The following is a 19,206-nucleotide window of genomic DNA, read 5'->3' on the forward strand; positions in this document are numbered from 1 at the left end:
GCAGGTATGTTTGTTTGTATGTATGTACATACGTCTATATGTACGTATGTGTGTATATGTGTGTATGTGTGTATGTATGTATGTGAGTGTATGTATGTGTTTATGTATGTATGTGTGTTTATGTGTGTATACATAGACACATACATACACATACACACACATACATACATATATACACAGAAACACATAAAACTACATAAACACACATACATACATACATACATCAACATGCATACATACAGACACACATACATTCATACGCACATGTGCACACACATACATGTATATACACATACACACATACATACATACATACATGCACACATAAACACACATACATATACATATACACATACATACATACACACACAGATACACCCACATACACACATACATACATACACATACACATGCATGCATGTGTATACATACACATACACACATACATGCACATGTAAACACACATACACACATATGTATAGACAAACATACACACATACATGTATGCATGTATGTATGTGTGTACATATGCGTGAATGTGTGTGTATGTGTGTATATGGTTATATGTGTGTGTGTACATGTATATGATGGACTTATAAAGCACTAAGAGGGGGGGTGAATCAGTGACACAAAAAATACTACTACTTTAAACACTGACCGGTAGATAAACTTAACAATGTTTTTAAACAATATGCATGTAATAAAAAATGATATAACAACATCCACCATAACATAGGTGTTTATATGTGGAAAACCCAAATAGGTAAAAACCACGGCGAGATGGGACTCACAAGTTAACTATCTATAGTAATAGATAAGTGATTGGTTAGGATCTACAAAATGATTTGCTAGGAGCAAATCCTGTTAAAGATCCCAAATCTTAGTTAAAAGCTATACCCTGTAAAAGGTAGTACCCTGTAAGGAGTAACCTCAGTGGAGGATTTCTGAATCCAAACTAATGGATCACCTGGCTAGAGGATTTGAACATTGAAGCTTGTTAGAGCTTACCCGGTTAGGAGATTTGACTGTTGGAGTGATTAGAAAACAACATGTGATGTTATCTAGTAGTAGCACAAATTGCTTGTATAGATCCTCTTTTACGCACTTAACACTTCTTTACCAACATACTTTGCAACTTAACACTTCTACCTTTTCACATAACATATCACTTCGCTCATACAAAATAATTCATTGTAATGTCAATATATAGACATTTAGATTTCATGTCGGCCTCTAGAAATCATTACATAATTACCTAGGTGCAGTGTATATGGTCAAGTGATCATAACTCATCACAAAAAAACCACCAAATTGAAAAGAAAAGAATATATATATATATATATATAGAAACGTGTGTATCAAAATGCTTTACATATAAAAAATTGAAAAAACTGAATCAAGATTCATGCATTTGCAAGTCTCATGAAAATAAAATTAAAGTTCCTCCTCAACTATGATAAGGCATGTTTCCATGTCTCCGACACGTTCTTAGTGTACTCAAGTGTAGACATAATTTGTGTATGGGACTCTTCCATGGAATCAAGTGTACAGGTTTCTGGATTAGCTAAAATAGCTTCTGCATTCTTGTAGGCTCTCTGCAATTTGTCCTCTTGGGATGTGAGTAGACCCTTCAATTCCTTCAGTGACTGGAGTCTTTTTTCTTTCTCAAGATCATAGTTATCCAACCTATTCTGCAAATCATCCACAGATTTGCTAAAAGCAAAAATAGAATCTTGAAGTGGTACACATGCATTGCATATCTTTTCTAGCTCTTGCTCTGTTCCAATTTGCCTCTTATTGATATTAGAATAAAAGAATAAAACATTAGAAGTAGAAGCAAGATATTTTCCTCCTATTTCAATAGCTTTTCTTAACAAACCGTTATTAAAAGATAGAGCAAGTTTCCCGATATCAATTTCTTTTATAAGTTGCTCTCCATGCATCTTCTTATAACTCTTCTCAGCATAAGTTTGTGTTGCTTCTTCAAGTGACTTAATTTGGTTAGATTCATCAACAACCAACTGACCAAGTTTGCTAATAATAGTTGTCAGGTGTCCTGTAGCAGTTTCTGGTAGTATACTTGATAGAATATCTACAACATTCTGAATGGTGTTAGCCTCCATTCTTTTGTATGACTAATGTTTTTTCGGTTCTAAAGATGTTACCTTAATAATTGCTTTCTCTTGTCCTTTCTCTATTTCTTGTTTAGAGATCTGAGTATCAATGTTTTCATTAGATTCCTTCTAAATGTCCTTTGAAATTGTTGGGGATTGGGGTTTCTCAGGTTGTTCCTTTGCTGGTGGAATATCCACTCTTGGTTGAGTTGTCAGTTTCTCAACTGAAGTAACCTATAAGTCAGTGATTTCAGGTGGTTGCATATCTGGTACAATAATATTTCTAGATAGATCAATTTTATCATGAGTATCATCAACAAGTATGACTTGTTGGACAATAGTGTCATCTTTTCTCTTGACAGGATATACATCATCAACTTGTACAATTTCTTCCTCGTCCATTTCAAGTCGATCAACAATATCTTGCTCATTCCTAGAGGAATGTATAAGATCTTCCTTGTGTTTGATATTACAAGCAATCTGATGAGTCATAGTCTCCAGAGGTTGCACTTTTCCACTGATCAGCTTCAATCTATTTTTTTTGTAAGCAAAATGAACTTTGTACTTGTCAACAAATTCATTCAGCTCATCCTTTGACATCTCAAAAAAATATTGTGTAAATACATCATCTATGATTTCTTTTTCTTTCTTTATTTCTTCCTCCCATTTAATCAAAAGAATAATATGCAAGCAATTAGAGATATCATTTTCAAGATCATGAGGTAAACTATTGTAGTGACACAAATAATTGATTACCTGTTGAATAATTTGTTCATTTTCATCTTCATTGAACGAATCAAAATGATCTTTGACATTATCAAATCCGTTTCTTCCTAATGTCTTCATTGTCCTCTCAAAGTTAGTCTCGGGCTTGTAAGTTGAAATATCAAAAGGCATGGTTGCCTTTGGCACTTCCTTCACTTGCTTAGCTACTCTACCGTTTGCTTTCATTTTCTTGGTTTCTTCCTCAGTGTCAGTACCTTCAGATTCTTCTTGGAGAATTAGTTTATGACCTCTTTTCTTAGATGCACTCTCCTTCTTTGTATAAACTTTAGGTTGTTCCTTTTTTATTTGGACACTTCATGTCACTCGTACTTTTCATCATCGGAGGCTCTTTCTCAACCTTCTTCTTCTTTGCATAAACTTTAGGTTCTAGTTCATTTTTGATTTGGACACTTCATGTCACTCTTTTACTTTTCATCACCGGAGGTTCTTTCTCAGCCTTCATCTTCTTACCTTTACCACTCGTGGCAGGAACAATAATGGTCTCAGCTTGTGCCGTCTGAACTACAACAATATCCAATTTTTCCTTCTTTTTATCCTTTGGAGATGCCAACAACTTATTAGCATAACCAATCAGTAAGTCATAGTTGACCTCATAACTCATATCTTCCATTTTTTCTTCTCTAGGCTCAATTGCCTCCATCACACAGAAATCAGTGGTAACTATGAAAACAATGTCCTTAGCAAAGTGTTTTACCACATCCTCAGGAAATCTTACTCTCATGCTCATTTTCTTTTGAAATTCATGGAAGTATTTGTTCATTGTAGTAGAGAAGGTGTTCCTCACAGCCTTGATATTGTTCTTAATCTGGGCAGATACCAGTATATCCTTAGACCATTCAAGATCACCCATTCCCAGTAGGAAATTCTAGTAATAAAAGAATAGCCTAATCAATAACTATCCAAATTTAAACTTTAGACTGATGTCCTTCTTTATAGACATGAGAATTAACAATAATTGGCTCCTTATGGCCTTATATAAGTCATAATTAGCATTTTTCAGTTATCATCTTGTAAGCAGTATGCACCACTATTGATGGGCCACTATTTAATCTACTAGAATAAAATACCCGATAGGCTATAACCATAGCTACCAGCTTTACCGATGGGTCCCTGACGTTATTGATAGAAAAGGCACGCCCATGAAATGTTGATCTGGTTAGAGTGTTTACTGTCTCTTTTGAAATACGCCTCAGCTTAGGTACTTCACCGATTTAGTAAAAACCAGTTACAGCTTGAATAGCTTTCTTGGTTATAGTATGAGTCCTTTCTAAATACATGTTTTCCCCATGAAATCGACTCAAAATAATTCCGATATATTCGTCTTCAAAATATTTAAGAAAGTAAGCTACGTTATGAAAATCTTTTTCATAAACCCTAATATATTTTGTTTGAATCTTTCTTTTTTCATCACAAAGGGATTTTAACTGAGAATATACCGACAATGATCCTAAATCCTCAAACTTGCAATCAATGTAGCTGGACAAATCTCCTTTCACTATAACACCTTTACGAACTTGTGATAAATTATTATAAGACACAATTCATTCCGCTTTTACAACTTCCAAAGGTTCAGATGTAATCATCAATATCTCTACTATTTTAGAAGATGATGCCATTCCAGATAAACTAGATTTGAAGCAAGATTTTTTAAAGAAATACCTTATTTCACTCACGTTGCCTCTTTAACCGGTTGAATTCTCAAGTGCACACTAGTTTAGTCTTCACCAACCTTCAAATCAACTTGGTTACTCAAATCACAATGCAACTTCGACTAACATTAGCTAACAATCCTTTCTTACCTCTACAACTGCTCAAAAATTCTTTCTCGTATGTGTTAGTGTAAAAATAACAAAGTGAAAACTCGCTTTTATCCTTTTTACCTACTGCATTAAATGCTCACCCGTTAAGGTTAAAAACCCTAATTACACCGCTTAATGATACATAGATGTAAAACCGGTTGATAACAGATTGACAAAACGTTGTCAAAATTTCATGCATTCAAATTCTCTTACCGCTCATTTATCTCAAGGGGTTCGAATGTGGATTTATCGTTAAGTTTCGCTTATCCATATGAAAAAGCTTAGTTCACCGGTATGGGATTCTCCACACTTGGTGAAGGAATAGTTTCTTCTCCAAGTGAGTCATCACTCTTCTTCTTCCATATTCAATTCATTTCTTCTCTGGTTTCTTCAACATTAACTTTCTGCTTTCCTTTCTGATTCTTAGAAGGATTGACTAATTTGCTCTTTGTAGATCTAGAGAATTTTGCCATGTGTCCTAGTTTATGACAGTGATAGCAGGCCATACCAGATGATCTCCAAGGTCTTGGATTACCTCTCCCAGTTCTTCTTCTATAATTCATAGCCACATGACCAAAGTTGTTACAGATGGTGCAAATGACGTTTGTTACCTTTTCCATCTCAAATGGACTAAACCGGTTTCCGTAGGGTCTTTGCCAGTTCATGTTGACCTAGTTGTCAAAATTTCTCATCTAGTTTCCATTGGGTCTTGAATGCATATGTGGTACAAGATTATTCGTTGCATATCTACATTCAACTGATCTATGTCCATACATTTTACATGTGAAGCAATGATCTTCAAATTTCTTGGACACATACCTAGAATTAGTATTGTAGCTTGCATTTCTATTAGGTTTGTCTCTACAAACGTGTTAGACACAATGCACCACTAAGAGGGAGAGGGGTGAATTAGTGGTTCTCAAAATTTTCCATTTATCTATCTTATGTGCACATGTTGGTTATTAGATTTAACTATGAACACACTTACCAATTAGTGAGGGGACTAACTCAAATGTAAACATAGATAAGGGGACATCACATAACACTGACATATATGAGGAAAACCCAAGATGGGAAAAACCTTGGTGAGAAATGTTGCTAGAGTCTACTACTCCAATCCAACCTCACAATGAAAATTGTTACAATGTTTAGAGCACCAACCCAAGGAGCACCAACCCATGATTTAGGGCACCAACCCAAGGAGCTACAACCCCTACCTAATTTATGGGCTACAACACAAAGGAGCTACAACTCAATGATCACAATGAAAATATCAAATACATAAGTGGTTACTCTGTTACAAGTGAATCTTGAAACCATTTCAAAATAGCTTACCCTACGGGTGAGATGCCTTCTATCCTACACCCACTCACTCTTTTGTTGCTCTCTTCTGCTACTTAACTTTTGGTAAACTCTACTTATACACCTCTTCCACTCTTCTTCTCTGCAGAATCTTCTCCTCACTACTCTGCACTTTACCAGTGCTAAACTCTATTGGTCCACAGTCTTCCTTCTCCACAACTCTCTTCCTTCTTGCTCTAGGGGTATAACCACTACCAGTTCTTCTCTTCACTCTCCCTCTTGTCTCAAACACTTTCTAAGCACTTGGTTGATTTTCTCTCACATGCAGAAGTGACACACTTCACAGTAGCACAATATTATTCTATACAATAGTACCTAACAATGTCTTTGGCCTTCATATTTATAGCCAGGATTTCCCACCAAAGCCCACTTCAAAATCTAGGCGATTAGGGTTTCCTCACCATCCTTGAGGCAAAACAAATCCAATCAGATCTTGATCAATTTGATCTCGTTGATAGCCAACTGTTAATCTCCACTATTGTCACGCCTTCCAATACATGTTTTCCAAATATAGGAAAAATGATCCTTTACCTCGACCTGCATCTATCAAACCATCATTAATGTCTCTGTTGTTTCCTTTTCAAGGTTTTATAACAATCTGATCTTCTTGCTTTGATCCAGGCACCAACAACTCCCTGATTCTTCTCTGTTGTTCACTCTTCCTTGAGCCACATGCTTCTGACCTGATCCATATTCAATGCACACCTGTAGAGATTAGTAACACTACATGACACTTCACCAACCTCTACGAGCTTACCACCTTGACTCCATGTGGCTTTCACATCAACCAACTATTAACTTGGATCTTTGAGTCAGTCTAGATAGGATCACTAACCAACCACTCTATCACTTCCTCTTTCATGCCAGTTTACTAACCTTGTCGGTATCTCACATTCTACTAGTTACCTCCTCATGTCTTCTTTTTGCTATACTATTGATGGAACACCTAAACTGGTCTTCAGACATGACTGGCTTAAGCATGCACATTCTCATCAAGTGGAAAGACTTTTGTATCCACACCTTGTCTAAATTATTGGTAAACATATATACTGGTAAGCACTCTTGATGACACAAGTCATCAACTTTCACTAGACTCCTACTTTAGTCAGGCCATTCTTCCTCTTTCTGCATCTTCTCAGTTATGCCTTTTTCTTGATCAGCTCTGATCATATCTTCGTCGGTTTGTCAAAGTGACAAACACATCACACTTCATTTGTACCAGCATTTCAATATCTCTTTACCTCTTCTCTCTTATCTCAAACAATCATGATTCACACCATCCATACTTGGAGATAAGTTCCTCTTACCAATAGAGTGGCATCTTGCCTTCTGCATCTTGTAGTGTACTCATGTGATTTTCTTGTTTGTGCAACATTTCTTCAAATAGGCACATGTAATCCGGGGATGGCACTTTCACTATCACTCATTGCTTCTCATGATGACTGCATCTTCATTAGGTAGGAGTCCTATTGTTTTGCATCCTCACAACATACTTGTGATCTTCTCATTCAGTATTGATGTGATTAAGATAACATTTTGCCTCTTCATCACAAACAACCGCTCAAACATCTTTTTATCTCATCACACAAGTTGGGCACTAACTCGTGTACTAGTCTCCTGAGGTCTTCTTCCTTACCTTATCAGTGTTCTACAACACAAGGTGATATCCAAGATATCACATCCTATATTCGCGCATAGTAGTGTTGCACATACAAATATTCTATCGGTAGTCATCCCATACCGGTTGACATCAATGACAACACAATACCAACAATATCCCTCTTTTGCGTTGATATCAACACATGTAGTATCCGGCAAACTACATAGTCTTTCTCTCTCTTACTATAATCCATGGATTCACACACATGAATTATGTGGTATACTACAGAATCTTTCTCCCCCTTTGACAACAATGGCAAAGGGCACTGTCGAGATATTATTTCTCTTTGTATGTACCGATCACTAATAGGATACTTTCTCCCCCTTTGTCTTTATTGGATGCAATTCCTCTTTTGATACCACTTGTTATCTAGTCACCAAATATTACATCCTCTCAAGTCATAGCAGTTGGGATGAGGGTCTTAACCTTCAATTGACACCAATTGAGTATGCAGGTCTAACCCTATTTGATAGAGAATACAATTGCAGAAGGACTGATACCAATTGTTAATGTGTCAGTGAAGACTACTTACCTGTCAGTCAACCTACAACACCTCCTATTTGATTCCGAATTAATCAATTGTAATTGTACCATGAATCCAATCAACGAGAAGATAGGTAGATACCCATAACCATCTTGGGTATGCTTATTGCACTCTCCATCTTCTATAGGGTATGTGCAAGCTAATGAGTCACAAATTCACGGAAGTCTGTGCATTGGAAAAAGCGCTCTGCAAAATGGGCCCCCGTTTTCAAAAAATGGGGGCCCGTTCTAAAAAAGGGGGGTCCGTTAATGGTTCGGCCTCCAGAGCCGAAAGGTCACGGGGTGCCGAAGGTAAATAAAATGGGCCCCTATTTATAGACAAAACGGGTCCCCGTTTATAAACAAAATGGGGGCCCATTTTTTAAAAACGGGCCCCCGTTTTGAAATTCTATTTTTACCATTTTATTGGGCAAATTTTTCGTTTTCACCATCACAGTTAATTGACAAGAAGAGATAAAAAATGGGCCCCCGTGCTGTGGTTTCCACTTCAAGCCTCCACCACTATCCCGGTACACATTCAGTCATCTATTTTCACATTTCATAATTTTCTTGTATATTTTTCTTGTTTTTTTGTGTATTATTTAGTTTTTTTAAAATTATTTTAGTGTGTTTTTATAGTAGCATATAAATAAATTATTTTTTATATTTGTAAATTCTTGATTTTGATCTAAAATATTTTTGAATAGTTAACCCTAAACCGTAATCAACAAATTTAGAAATCAAAACCAAACTTAGATAATTAACAAAACGAAATCGACACAAACAAAAAAATGAAAATGAAATGGAAACAAAAACAAAAACGTTCCAAAATGAAATTGAAATAAAACCGAACATATGGACCTAAATTGTTCTTAATCCTCATTAGGCAATACAAAAGTTACCACTAAATTAGTATAACCTTAAAAGTAATTAACATTACTCTTCAAATTTTAGATATCAAATTTTAGGCTTAGGTTTATGCCATGTCATGGCATAAAGGTCCTATTATGGTCCTATTATGTCATGTGATGGTATAAAAGTATCAATTATGGACACAATTTTAGAGCAAAGCTAGATAAGTTACTAAAATTGGAGTTTGGTTTACATAGGTTCATAAAGGAAGCTAATATGCCAAATATATAATTCATTAATACAAAATAAAAAATATTCTTGATTTATAATGTTGATTGATAATGAGTTTTCTAAATGGGGTGCTAATTATATATACATCCAAAAGATTTGAAAAATATAATTCCCAAGAAGTATTTTGAATATCTTTAGAAGTATATTTGTATATCTAGAATGTAATTTATATTATAAAAGATTTGATATATGATTTGAAGTTGGTAGATATTTTGAGGAAGATTTATTAGATTATGTTATGATTAAGCTAATATTAGAAGAATGGTTTTAACAACATCTTTTGGTTTTAAAAGGTGCACAGAAATCATATTCGATTGTATATAATATTAAATTGTTAAGGAGCTATTTTTTTTAAAATAGTTAATTTAAGATATTAGTTGAAGCTATTTGAGAACGTGAGATAGTCCTAATGAGCACACGAATTAAATTAATGAACCTAGGACAATCACAATGAACATATGATAGTCCCAATGAGCCTCAAATGATCCTAATGAATGTAGGGCAGTCTTAATGAACCTAAGAAAGTCCTAATGAGCCTAAGAAAGCCATAATGAACTTGGGACAATCCTAATGAACCTAGGATAGTCCTAATGATTATAGGACAATCCTAATGAACCTAGGATAGTGTAAATGAGCCTAGGATAGTGTAAGAAAAAATCACTACAAAAAAGACCTCAAATGCGTTAAATGAATTTCCCAATAATGCACTCGTGTTTATCTTTTTTGGTCATTTGGCTACCTTTTTTTACAACATCTTGGTGTATACGCCCCTAAGAAGACCTTTTCCTCAAAAATTTCTTGGATCATGAACTCCTCATGTGCACCAAACATAAGTTGCCACTTGGAAGCTTCTAATGCACACAATCCTTTCAATCAATCTACTCCATTCATCTCTCAAAACAACCTTAGTCTTTAATCCTCTATCCTTCATGACTATAAATAAATCATTATATGAGCTATTTTCAAGAACTTTTGTAATGCAATGTTATGTTGCCAATTTAAGCACCTTACATCCTATCTTGGTCACAAATCCATCTTGAAGCCATCAACCTTTAGCTACAACAAGAGTTTTCTTTCTGAGATACTATTGTCTTTCATCTTTTATACATTATCCTTTAACGCGATCTAAAGGTGGTACTTATGCATAGCATAATGGTTTGAAATTCATAGTTTAAGTCCTTTATTGATTTTTTATGCTTGCTTGCATACACATATATTGCCAGAATTTAGCAATTCTTTATAGCTTCTATTTTAGTTTATTTATGAAAGAGTATAAATGAAGCTATATTTAAAGTCAAAATTGTAAGATCCCCTCAATCATTGAGGTAGAATTCAAAATTGATTTCACCTCTAATTATATGAAAAATTTAATTTGTCTGTACATATCAAAATCTTTCAAAATTTTGCATATTAAACAATAAAATATTGTGATGAACAAGTCTCTAGAGTCTTAAAAACCTTTATTTTCATATAGGGCCAACACTGCATTTTTTCCCTAAAATATTCTCTTTGATTAATACGAAATTTTAAAATGGTTGCCACTAAAAGTATTAGGTCAGCGAAAGGAATTGGGATATTTAAAAATAGGCTTGCATCACTTTTTTAGCTTCATTGAGTTGTAGTTTGTTCATTGACTTAATAATTAAGTGCTTGCAAGTATGATAGTGGACCCCTTTGTGCGTGAGCGCATCCCTAAAGCTTTCAATTATTAAAATAAAAAGCATTACGATGTGATGATTTGAAGGAGATGTATCCGTTAAAGAAATACTATGGATGGGTATTAATGAGGATCATATAGTATGTTAGGAATTTTATTTGGAATGTTAGTCAAAATAATATTCTAGTTGATAATTATAAATGCATGTGTAAAATATTGTTGAAATTGATTATTTTAAAAGTAAATATTGCAATGTTAATTTTTTTTTTAATTGTTGGCATGTTGTGTTGATTTTTATGTAAGAGTTTCATTTCTTATTCAACTTTGTAAGAGAATTTGTGTATGAATTGATATCTTAAATTTTATAGAAAGATTATATATGAAAACAAATGATTGCGGAGTTTTATAATAAATGATTTATAGGAAATAATATTTTTTGAAGGTTTTGTAAATTATAATCTTGTGTAGATTTGATTATGGGAGAAATTTAATGGTGAAATATGCTTAACTCTTCAAAAGTTTTGATGTTTTGTCTTTACATGACAACCACTTAGAATATAATATGTTTTAAGTAGGTCATTTATAGTCATGGGAGATTAGTTTTTTTTTAAGATTGTCTGAAGACTAATCAATGTAATATGAATTGATGGCAATTATCTCAAAACTATGTAATTGAATTCTAATAAATTATCATGTACACTAAAACACTAGAAATATGGAGCATCCAAACACACATGTGCATTTTTCTAGATTTATTAATATTATTGTGTTGTATCTCATTATAATTTAGTTTCAAAATAACTTTAAGTTAAAGTTAACAAAATATTATGTTGTCTTAGTAATATTGTTTCCATGCTATATATTCTTACACTAGAAGGAAGATCATCTTATTTCTCACTTCTTTATTGATCTTATGTATGAAATATTTTATATTGATTTTAATAGTTGATGCATTTTACAAGAAATGAATTTATTAAATTGAATATATAATAGATTTATGATGTTTCATTGAAAGTTTTTATTAAGTTTTGTGCGCAAATTTTATATTTCAAGATTCAATAGTATGTACATGTATATTTTTTTAAGTTCAATATTATATTATATATTTCATGTGTATCTCATTCAACAACATAGAAATGTTAATATTTATAAATGTTTTTTTTTTAATTTAGTAAAATAGATTCTTCTTTGACATAGAGTTGTATATAATTCATGTATATCTTTATATATGCAGAAGTTCTTTGTTATCATGGATGTCTTTGACATAGATGAACTATTAGGTGAAAATCCCCCACCACAACCCCCTCCTCCTCCTCCTCCACCTCCACCACCACCACCACCACCACAACAACCCCCTAGATTGGATGAAATTCGTTTAAGAGAATGAATTAATGAAAACCTACAAGTGATTGAACAAAACATTGCTGCTATCCAAAATGAGCAAATCACGCCACCCCATCTTGTAGAGTTTGCAAAATCAATGCAAACTGTTGTCGCCAGTTAGATCTATTGATTCTCAATTAGATCAATTTCATAGACGACGACAAGAGTTGCGTGATTTTTATGCCGATGGTTTAACTTATAGGCAAATCACTGATTTGAAAATAACCAAAGCTCATTTATGTCCATATTTTACCAACCCAAAAACAAGAGAACCAATGCAACCTAACCAGAAAAGAATTTCAATTAGGTGGTGCGTGCATCCAGAAATGGCTAGATACTTTTGGGATAGATGGTGGATGGTTTTTGATTATCCACCACATCATAATTATGAGGTCCCTTTTTATTTTTTGAAGAAATTATACTATGAGTTTGTAATGAACCAAAAACCAAATTATTTTGACATTAAGTCATTCTAGGGTGTTGGTCGTGGAATGCCATAGCATAGATTAGGGGTACGGAGTAATAATCCCCTACCGGATCCACCCATAGTTCCACTTGTTGCTCCATCGATTCCTACAAATGTCCAAAATACATCATTCATTTCGACATTAGATGCTTTGACTTCCCTCACAGGTAACCTGAGTGAGTAAGCTACTCACATGGCATCTGCTCCTTGATGGATGCCACATATGTGTTCGAGTTGTCATGAGACGTGTGTAGGTCCTACTGCTGCTGCAGGATCTACTTCAGTTCCAGCTGATCATGATGCAGCAGATGATAGTATGATGACATCTTATATGGATTTTCTTTGCTCGGATGTTCATCTTGACCAGGTATAGATATATATACATGTACATGTCAATCTTTTTATACTTCATTAAATATAGGTATAAACTAAGTGCATCTCTTTTTTTATAAAATCTAATACTTCATTAAATAAATTTTGTTTATGTAGATAAGAACAACACCTAATATTAGAGTCAATATTGCATCTACTGGAACACAACTCGGCACACCTTATGGGGTATAGTATAAATTTCTATCTAGACATTATACTATCTTGTTAAGTTAATATGTTATCATCATATACTATATAAATTTTCATGTTGATACATTGAATGCTTCTTTCTCTAGGATTCAGGTCATGAGGGACCCTCTACATCACATCGAGAAGAGGGTCTGACTATTGTGACACCATCTATGGTATGTATCTTATAATTCTTAAATTAAATATGAACTCTTACAATATTGTAACTTAACTTGAAATTATTTAGTACACATATATATGTTCACTAAATATGATTTCATTAAATGCATGTATGCAGGTGGACACTACCATTAGGATGGGTTATCCTCATAATTTTGATCAGAGCCAATTTGAACGCACATCGACATCCTTTGAGGTATTAATATGTAATACTTAATTTGATCTTATTTTGACTCTTAATTTAAGATTTAATTGGACACTTTGAATTTGACCTTGTAGAGGAGTTAGCTAGCACTACATTTGGTGTTGATATTGCACAAGATACTGCTAGAGGAGATACTGCTAGAGGATCTGATGAGCATATGGTAAGTTTGTAACTTAATTTTTGAATTCTACTATATTTGATAAATAATTCTTTTAATAGTTAATTTCAAGTAATATTTTAATATTATTTTTTTATTGTACAGCATGAGACAGGTGGATTTGGACCACGTCCCGGGGACAAGAGAGATACTGCTAGAGGATCTGATGAGCATATGGTAAGTTTGTAACTTAATTTAAGAATTCTACTATATTTGATAAATGATTCTTTTAATAGTTAATTTCAAGTAATATTTTAATATTATTTTTTTATTGTACAACATGAGACAGGTGGATCTGGACCACGTCTCGGGGACAAGAGAGATACTGCTAGAGGATCTGATGAGCATATGGTAAGTTTGTAACTTAATTTACAAATTCTACTATATTTGATAAATGATTCTTTTAATAGTTAATTTCAAGTAATATTTTAATATTATTTTTTTATTGTACAGCATGAGACAGGTGGATCTGGACCACATCCCGGGGACAAGAGAGATACTGCTAGAGGATCTGATGAGCATATGGTAAGTTTGTAACTTAATTTACGAATTCTACTATATTTGATAAATGATTCTTTTAATAGTTAATTTCAAGTAATATTTTAATATTATTTTTTTATTGTACAGCATGAGACATGTGGATCTGGACCATGTCCCAGGGACAAGAGAGTTTGTAACTTAATTTATGAATTCTACTATATTTGATAAATGATTCTTTTAATAGTTAATTTCAAGTAATATTTTAATATTATTTTTTTATTGTGCAGTTATCTGACCATATCATATGTTGTTTCATGTCAATTTCTCTTTCCTTAAGATTATCATAAAATACCTCGAAGCAATGTTGAACAAACTCTAAAAAGTGTAATCGATTATCGCTAACATAGAAATGATACTCCCTCAAAAAAAATTTGTTATCTTCTGTACTGTCATGGTCATGTATATATATAATGTGCACAAATATGGCCACTTGCACTGAGTTGTAGTATTGTGATTGAGTTTCCTCTTGTGGTTTTAGAGTATAATTTTCTGCAAAATCCACAACTGATACTATTGTTCCAACTGGAAATGTGTTCTTGCATATGCGAAACTGTCCATCAAGCCATCGGGCATGTTGGGAATGTTTCACATATTTTGGAACAATATGAGTTTTAAACTCACTAATAAATGCATTCACACTATTCTGTTCTGTAATCAATTCTAAACATTTCCCCATCTTTCCATCCTTTAGAGGGTATTCTATATTTTTAAATCTCCTAACATCAACCATTTTTTGTCCAAACTCAGATGAAACATGTTCATGCAAACATTCACCTATCGAAGAATAGTTCCCACATAGATTGCAAAGGCCATAAATGCATGAACTGGAAAGAAATAATTGTTCATTAGGTGGTTTACAAAATAAACTTCCAATAAAATCTTTTATAATTTCAGGTGGAACATAAACACCACAATCCTGCACAAGATCATTACCATGCAACATACAGTGTATATATCGAAAAACATCATAATAGTAACGAAACTGGACATGAGTTTTACAACAACAAGATATTCTTTGTTTATTGATTTTAGCATACCAGGGTTTGCATTTTTCAAATGATCTTTGACTAGTTCGTAAATTCATTAACACAGATTCATCACTAAATTTTTTAAAGAATTCAGTTTGAGTCATGTCAAGAAGATGTTTTGGATGAGGATCATGAATTTTTGATCCCACCCTCAACTTTAAAACATCTCTAGCATTTGATGAAACTCTAGTGTTATCATGCCAAAATTTTGCAATTAATTGTTTAGCTTCATCATTTAATTTCATGTCTGACCTTTGAAGTCTACCACTAAAACTCCAAGAATGGTTTAGTGGATCAATTTCAATTGTGTCTCTTCTTTTGGCCGCTCTTGACAAGGTTCTACGATGTAAGTTCAAATAGCCACTTATATCACTTAACATTCTTTTACTAACAATCATTTTGTCAACTATAGCAGTCGTTCTAACTCTACGTGCTGCATTCTTATCTTTAGATCAACTTGTTTTTCCTATAGAATCGATGGCACTGGCAACAGTATATACAACTTTCTTATATGATTCATCTTTTCTTTTTGGTTTTGCATAAATACCTATTTTTTTCATGACTTTACGCATTTTTAACATTTTTATTAATTGTAGCATTAATTGACATTGGAATCCTAACTTTTTATTATAGAAAAATTGTTTATATAGTCTATTCGCATGTGTTCTGATTTGTCTCCAAGAAACTAACCCATTAAGATTATCTAGCACATTTCTATCAATAGTAAACAAATTATAGACATTTTCTTTTAGAGAGGGTGGTGTAATATTTTCAATTTTTATTTCTTTTCGTATTGGTGCATGAAATTTATATCCAGCTTCATTTAAATCAGCAATTTGATTGGCATCATAGTCATCGGGATTTAAAAACATACCAGGATTCGCATCCACATCAAAATTTGCATCAACAATCATACCCGTGTGTGGTTCTACATTTCTTGCATCCATCATGATGTCTTCAATGGTCTCATCTACAATGGGCACTGAACTAGATGCTTCAGAAGTGTTATTCAATTATTGTTGTTGTGATCTTCGATCTCTTTGGCGTTTCACCTCCTTCTCTCTTTGTGCTTGAATTTCGTCCACTGTCATTGTCCTCTTTTTTTTCTTTTGACGTTGTTTAGAACCCATTTTTACAAACTCGTCTTCAAAAAATAATATCTTTTTACTGAGTTCTTCAAAAAATCATGTAAAAAATATTAAAAACTACTGCCAAATGATGTAAAAAATCTTTGTCAGTACAGATTTCAAAGATAGTGTGGTAAATCGATGCAATCTATCTTTTTTTTAACAGTAACGGTTATTTAGAAACGGGGGCCCGTTATTAAATCCAACGGGAAAAAAATGAAACGGGCCCCCGTTTTAGAAACGGGCCTCCGTTTATAAAACGGGGGCCTGTTATGTAAAATTTGAATTCACAAACCGCCACTTGCCTTGGGATTAGGCCTAGGATGGCCACACCTGAGACATGAACCTGCAAATTCAAAGCTCCATGAATGAAAGCACAAATATGATGAAATGAAATAGTTTACGTGCCTCTAATCAGAGAATTTTTATACGAAATTGAAACCCTTTTTAGATTATACTATCTAGATTCTAAATATGTAAATTAATTTAAAAATTGATTATTTTAACTATTTTTCACTTAATTTATACTAAATTAGGTCCATAACTTTGAAATATTAACTAATTTTCTTAATTTAATAACTTTTTTATTTTAATGAATTTTGAAAAAACAATTACATGTCATCAATCTACACAAAATTCTTTTCAATTTAAAAAAAAAAATTCAAAAAAGGCTAAGTTTACATCAAATTATGTGGGTCGTACACGTCAAATTTTTAAAAAGATAATTACGGCCATTAAGAAATTAATTTAAAAAAAGGTATTTGAAAAAAAAATACAGAAAAATATGTTCATCAATCTTCAGTGTGTTACAAACCATTTCCCAAAATGGTTTGAGAAAATAATTTTAATTGTGTGAAAAAGTGTGGGTCATACACATGCATGGTATGGTCCTGAAATAGGCATTTTTAAAACATAGTTTTTAGAACTCCATTCAAAAAGTTATTTTTTATTATGTGGGTATTAAAATAAATTACATATTTGAAAAGTACACTCAGAGAGCTATCTTTTATATTACTGACTTTTTCCAAGATTCAATCTCTAAGTGTTTCAAAATTTAAGCTCAAGTGAGACAAAATCTGAAAAATAGGGAAAACACTTCCACTTTTTGGCCAAAAAGTGGACTCATCTTCTTGCACTGACCCTATAGTTTGGGAAATCAATATCCTTACAAGGTCAAGAAGGCTGGCTCATCATTATGAGGCTCTTTATTATGAGCACTTGAACTCCCCTTGAGTCATACATCTCAGGTTCTCAACTCCAATTAGGTACAATACCGGTACTCAAATCTCCTCCATATATCGGTAAACCCAAAGATATGCAAGCCTGCATGATCAGCAACTGGGCCCACTCATGTCGTTCAGGTCTTCATCAACACCACCTGAGACATAGCTTCACTCCATGCTACCGGGACTATTGCAATGATCTTCCAACTTCATTGTCTTGGATAACATGCGTGAAAATCTTAGCATACATGTCGGTGACATCCTATACATACTGGTTAACATCTGATAATAATTGTTGACCTCCACTTATTGACACATGCAATAGTGATCCATCACTGATTTGTAGGTGTGTAGTCAAGGCAGCTTCTATACAAACTTATCTTCTCCTGTTCTCTCTTCACATGGGCAACAACATGTTTTTCCATGTTGCCATCTTTACTGAGTGGGTGAATGGTAAATTCAATGTGGTAGTCCCCCTAAGACCATGTATCTCCTTTAGGAATTAGGAGATATCACATATGCATTGGATGTACAGTGTCGGTCCATGGTCTTCTTCGTCCATACCTGCCTGGTCTCATTCTTCTTCCCATTTTTAGGCTTGGGAGCAAGTCTTTCCTTCTTCTGTTGATGAGTCCTTTCATTTCCTAATTCTCCATCATAGCCATAAGTAGTACTATAGTAGCATACAACATCCATCCCAACTTCATGTTTGGGGAATCTCTTGACATACCGGTTTGACCATCTTCTCCTCGTCATGTTGTTGTGACTGGCAACCAAAACTAGTGGGCCTCTTGCTCCTACAAGGACATTTCTCCTTTGGTTCCATGCAGGTCTCTATCTACCATATGCTCTACATCCACTTTTCTGTAGAGCATAGTTATTATACCAGCCTCCATGTGACTGCAGGTTCCTTTTCTTGCATTCAAACATCCTATGGCCAAAACCATTGCAATTAAGACAAACAAAAAATACATAACCGAGAGAGGGGACATGCATGTATCTACTTCTGGATACATTTTTTTCGTATGTATGATTTCTATGAGATCCTAAATTATCCTTTCTATATCTCTTTCTACATTCCCCTTCCCTATGGCCGTAAGAATTACATGCAAAGCTGTAACTGGTAAAGGATAGCATATGACTTACAAATTTATTTTGCCATGCATGGGGAGATATTACCGATTTTGTATCTCTATTTCTTCTTCTTTGAGAATGGATCCTTGGTTGTCCATTCTATGCAGCTCTTCCATCCGGTCTCTTCTTCTGCCACACTTGTTTTTCCTTGTGGGTGGT

The 19,206-nt window shown here is 33.8% G+C and overlaps 1 pseudogene; it reads left to right on the top strand.

Moving 5' to 3' along the window:
* Positions 1 to 19,206, top strand: part of LOC131860340 (caffeic acid 3-O-methyltransferase-like) — a 110,981-nt pseudogene that overhangs the window by 50,240 nt on the left and 41,535 nt on the right.

This window comes from Cryptomeria japonica, chromosome 11 (genome assembly GCF_030272615.1).
Source record: "Cryptomeria japonica chromosome 11, Sugi_1.0, whole genome shotgun sequence".
In the NCBI taxonomy this organism is placed as follows: Eukaryota; Viridiplantae; Streptophyta; class Pinopsida; order Cupressales; family Cupressaceae; genus Cryptomeria; species Cryptomeria japonica.